The following is a 6000-nucleotide window of genomic DNA, read 5'->3' as shown; positions in this document are numbered from 1 at the left end:
AAATATCTTCCAAGTGATGCCCACAGTGATCCACTTTCTCCATTTAGGCTCCTCCTCCTAAAGTTACCAACATCTCCCACTAATGTGATCAAATTATTGATATATCAATGAATTAATCCACTGACAAGGTCAGAGCCCTGCTGATCCAGTCACTTCTCCAAAGCCCCACTTCTGAACATTGCTTCACTGGGGACCAAGCCTTTGGCTTATGAACCTTTGAGGACATATAACAGTGGTCCATTCCAAGGACACATACAGGCAAGAGGTACAAATGCCCTGAGCATAGCTAGGCATTAGTTGAGCTGAAGAGAGGATTTTGTAGTTAAACAGAAAGAAAAAGGCTAATGATAATCCAGAATATTGTGGGAACCTGGATAATTAAAAAAACTGAAGGTTCAGTTATAAAAAACGAATTTGAGACATAATGTCGATTAACCAAAGATTGATGAGATAAACAGTCTAACAGTGTTTACTGTATTTGCTTAAAGACTGAAGGGGTGTTAGTATTAATTCATAAATGTGATCCCTGACTCAATGTTCATACTTCAAGAGCCGTGCCAAGTTTTTGCTTTCATAGTTCGTTTGTGAACCAAAGCTCAGCTGTGATTACAGCATCTTTTGGTTTCAGCCAGAGTGCCTGCAGAGGTTGAAAATTAGAACAAAAGCATATTAAAGGAAAAGATGACGTAAAGGTAAAATTGATAATCCCACTCCTCTGCATTAGCCGGCATGGTGCCTCAAGTCATACAGGGGTGCGAATCAAATACATTCTTCCTGACTTTCTCATTGAGAAATGATTTAGCCCTGTGTTTTAGTCAGCTGTTCCACTGCTGTGAATGAATGACCCAACCAGCACAATTATAGAGGAGGAAAGGTTTATTTGAGGGCTCGTGGTTTCAGAGGTCTTATCCATAGAAGGCCGGCTTGAATCCTTGGGGCTCGTGGTGAGGCAAAAGAACCTCATGGTGGGAGAGTGTGGCAAAGGGAAGTAGCTTGATCATTAGGAAGCAGAGAGGAAAAGAGAGTCTCCACTTTCCAGATAGAAAATCCATACCCCAGAGCCATGCCCCAGTTCCCACCTCCCCCAGCCACACCCTACCATTTCAATTAATCCTATCAGGGATTAATTCACTGATTGGGTTAAGACTTTTACAGTCCAATCATTTCTCTCTGAACCTTCCTGCATTGTCTCACATGTGAGCTTTTGGGGGACACCTCACATCCAAGCCATAACAGCCTGACAAACATATTCTTCCACTTCTGGTTTCCCATTTATGAACTGGTGACCATAAAATGTTCCTGATCATTTTGCAGAAAGGTCATGTGATGCATTGGAAAGAAAATAAGATTTTAGGCCAGTTTTGGCCCCACTTGGACCACTCCAGCAGACTCTTTGGAGGTCCCTGGTGCACACTCTGCCCTACTACCCACTGCCCACACCACAGCCAGACAGCTCTTCAAAACACAGTGCTGGCCATGCTTCTCTTTAAAAGTACTAAACAAAATAGGAACAAAATCTTGGTCTACTTAAGGGGTCTAGTCCTTACCCACTTCTGCATCTGCATCTCACACTGTACCTCTGCTCCCTCATGTCCATCTCTGACAGGACACTCGCTGCTGCCATGGGGCCTTTGTATGTGATGTTTCACTGCCTTTCTTTATCCCCAAACTATTCGTCATCCAGCTGTCACCTGTACATCACTCCACAGGAACACCAACCTCCCAGACCACCCACGTTCCTTGATTACGTGCTCTTTAGGGACCATGTCACCTTCTGTGACACCTCAGCTGTGATTTTACGTCTGTTTCATACCTGTCTCCTTCTCTGGACAATATGTGCCATGAGGAAAAGGCAGTGTTTTCCATCTTCTCATTCGATTCCTGGTCCCCACAGAGTGTCTAGTACACAAGGCATTCAGAATATTTGTTGCACTGACTCACAGATTTACTGGTTGTGTGGCTTTTAAAGAGATAAATGATAACAGCTCTACAGAAAGCTGTTCACTGTTTTGCAGGAGTGCCATCAATATTCAGTGTGTCACCATGAGGATCGCAAAGCACACTGTGCACCAATGTTGGTCTGGATTTATTATAGAGATTGTTGAGGACAAGACGAGATCACCCCATGCAAAATTTTTAGCTTGAAGATGAGCTAAGAAGATCTTACCATTTAGAAAGGAAAACTAAGACTGATGGTATTTTGGTGAAAAGCTTCTGCAAGACAGAATAATTTGCCAATTGACAGTAGATGCCTCAGCCTTTTCAATGTGCAAATTTATGAATTTATTTATCCTCACATCTTTGTCTACTTTTGAGTCCAAACACAACACCAAAGAGGGCTTTCTTGTCATGGTGTCCCTGCTTGCTGTAGAGTGCTGACAAGAGGTAGTAACATTCAAGGTATCCAGTCTCCTGTGATACAATGTGACTCTTTTGTCTGAAACATCATGGCCAAAACCTGAGCCTGCAAAATCACATGAACCTTGGCTTAGAAGGTAGTTTGTTATTCTTTATTAAATAAAGAATCTCTGGGCAGTAGATAGAGGTTTTCAAGAAGGTGGCCTAGAGGGTGGCTGCATTTCATGTTGCTCCAGGACTCAGGATTCAAAAGAGGAGATATTGAGACACTTGGGACCAACTCAAAGCAGCCGGGTGACTCTCACCCGTTGGGGAGGCGTCCCGGATGGGGCGGTAGTCCCGGAAAGCAGGAAACTTTGTGAAGTAGAGCTGCCGGCGAGACACCCCTCCCCCGCTGGAGCAGTGAACTCGGACAACTGGGAGCGCCGTAAAGGAGGCCGCTCGGCACAGCACTGGGACTCGGAGCAACCACTGGGGCTCCGGCGGCTGCCCAGGGGAGGAGCAGCGAGGAGAGCTGTGTGGACTCAGGACACCGGGGCCTGCCCTGAGGAGGAGGAGGAGGAACGTGGCCGCTTGGATTCGGAGTGACTGCACCAGAGCTACAGGCGGTTGCCAGAGGAGAAGCTGCGTGGCGAGCTGTTTGGACTCAGAACGGCTGCTTCTGAACACCGGGACTGGCCCTGAGGACGAGGAGGAGGAAGAGGAGATGCGCGGCGAGTCGTTTGGACTCGCAGTGACTGCATTGGCGCTCCGGGTGGCTGCTCAGAGGAGAAGGCGAGTGGTGAGTTGTTTGGACTTAAAGTGACAGCGCCTGAACACAGGGGGGCTGCCTGGAGGAGAAGTGTGGTGGGTCGCTTCTTGAGTGGCCGCACCAGAGCTCCGGGCGGTTGCTCAGAGGACCCGTGCTGCGGGTCACGTGGATTCAGAGCCACTCAGAGCGACCGCTCCTGAACACTCGGGGGGGTTATCTGGAGAAGAAGGAGGAACGGGGAGGGTCACATCGACTCGGAGTGATTGATAGCCCAGGGCTACGGGTGATTGGTGGGAGGTGGAGGCACACAGTGAGTTTCTTGGACTCCTAGTGACCGCACCGGAATACTGGGCGGCTGTCTGGAGGAAGAGGCGTGTGGCGGGTATCTGGGTCTCAGAGAGATTGTACGGGGCCCCAGGTGGCTGCTCAGAGGAGGGGCTGCATAGCCAGGCGATTAGGTGCAGAGCAGGGTCCCAGGATCTAGGAGGCTTCTGGGTGGAAGAGCTGCACAGAGACAGGCTTAGGGCAGAGCGAAGGTTCCAGGCTTGCGGGCAGATTCTCTGAGGAGGGGCAGCCTAAGGAGATTCATCTGTGAAGGGTGAGGCTCCCAGGCCCAGGAGGTAGGGCCGGGCCCCTGGGAACTTTGCAGAGGAAGGCAGCCCAGCCCAGGCGGTAGCTGTAAATTGAGGGGAACCTCTAGGAGGGAACTGACCAGCGAGACCTCCCCACCGGGTGAGTCTTCCCTGCTGGGTGAGGTTTCCCCACAAGGACGGTAAAACCAGAGACTCAGACCCAAACAGGCCTTGCCTCAGCCCGCAGCCTAGGTCCCCTTTGGATGACCATTGGTCAACAAGAGGAGGCACCTCTGCCCACTAGCAGGGATTATACCCCACCTGAAGGCCAGCACTCCTAGAGAGGCAGCTTCCTTGTGGAGCACCACATTATCAACTTCTTCCAAGACTTCAGCCTACTGAAGGCTAAGAGGGGGTATATATAGAAATCTTTAGGGACATTGTAAGTCAATAGAGGAAATCTGCAATATATCAGCGGTCCACTGATACCTGAACAATATGAGAAAACAAGGAAAGAAAATGCTGCAAACAAATCTAGATGTTACATCAATAAAACCCAATGACAGCATGGCAGAAGAAATGACAGAAAAGGAGTTCAGAATGTACATCATTAAAATGATCAGAGAAGCAAACGATGAGATGAAAGAGCAAATGCAAGCATTGAATGATCGCACCAATCGACAGTTAAAAGAGCAAAAGATCATTTCAATAAAGAGTTAGAGATATTGAAAAAAAACCAAACAGAAATCCTTGACATGAAGGAAACAATAAACCAAATTAAGAACTCCATAGAAAGCATATCCAGTAGGATAGAACACCTGGAAGACAGAACCTCAGACATTGAAGACAAAATATTTAACCTTGAAAGCAAAGTTGAACAAACAGAGAAGATGGTAAGAAATCATGAACAGAATCTACAAGAACTATGGGATATCATGAAAAGGCCAAATTTAAGAATTATTGGGATTGAGGAAGGCCTAGAGAAACAAACCAAAGGAATGAACAATTTATTCAATGAAATAATATCAGAAAATTTCCCAAATCTGAAGAATGAAATGGAAAATCAAGTTCAAGAGGCTTATAGGACTCCAAATACACAAAATTACAACAGACCCACACCAAGGCACATTATAATGAAAATACCTAACATACAAAATAAAGACAGAATTTTAAAGGCTGTGAGAGAAAAGAACCAAATTACATTCAGGGGGAAACCAATACGGATATCAGCAGATTTTTCAATCCAGACCCTAAAAGCTAGAAGGGCCTGGAAGAACATTTTTCAAGCCCTGAAAGAAAATGGATGCCAACCAAGGATCTTATACCCAGCAAAACTTACCTTCAAATTTGACGATGAAATAAAATCCTTCCAAGATAAACAAAAGCTAAAAGAATTTACAAAAAGAAAGCCAGTATTACAGAACATTCTCAGCAAAATATTCCATGAGGAAGAGATGAAAAACAAAGAAGCAAATCAGCAAAGGGAGGAATTATCCTAAAGGAATTGTCAAATAAAGGAGGAGCCAAGTTGTGTCAAACAAATAAATAAATAAAATTTAAAAAATGAACCAAATGACCGGGAAACCAAATCATATCTCAATAATAACCCTGAATGTTAATGGCCTGAATTCATCAATCAAAAGACATAGACTGGCAGATTGGATTAAAAAGAAAGATCCAACAATATGTTGCCTGCAAGAGACTCACCTCATAGAAAAAGATACCCATAGACTAAAGGTGAAAGGATGGGGAAAAACATACCATGCACATGGACTCAGCAAAAAAGCTGGAGTATCCATCCTCATTTCCGATAATGTGGACTTCAAGCCAAAGTTAGTCAGAAGGGATAAAGAAGGTCATTTCATACTGCTTAAGGGAAGCATAAATCAGCAAGATACAACAATCATAAACATCTATGCCCCAAACAGTGGCTCATCCATGTATGTCAAACAAATCCTTCTCAATTTCAGAAACCAAATAGACCATAACACAATAATACTAGGTGATTTTAACACACCTCTCTCACCACTGGACAGATCTTCCAGACAAAAATTGAACAAAGAAACCATAGATCTCAATAACACAATCAATAATTTAGACTTAACGGACATTTATAGAATATACCATCCAACCAAGAGTGAATACACTTTCTTCTCAGCAGCACATGGATCCTTCTCTAAAATAGACCATATATTATGCCACAAAGCTAATGTTAGCAAATACAAGAAGATAGAGACACTACCATGTATTCTATCAGATCATAATGGATTGAAGTTAGAAATAAATGAAAGAGTAAAACACAGAAACTATTCCAACATC

Source organism: Sciurus vulgaris (genome assembly GCF_902686455.1).
Source record: "Sciurus vulgaris genome assembly, chromosome: 5".
NCBI lineage: Eukaryota > Metazoa > Chordata > Mammalia > Rodentia > Sciuridae > Sciurus > Sciurus vulgaris.
The sequence above is the reverse complement of the archived record's forward strand: the minus strand, read 5'-3'. Positions refer to the sequence as shown.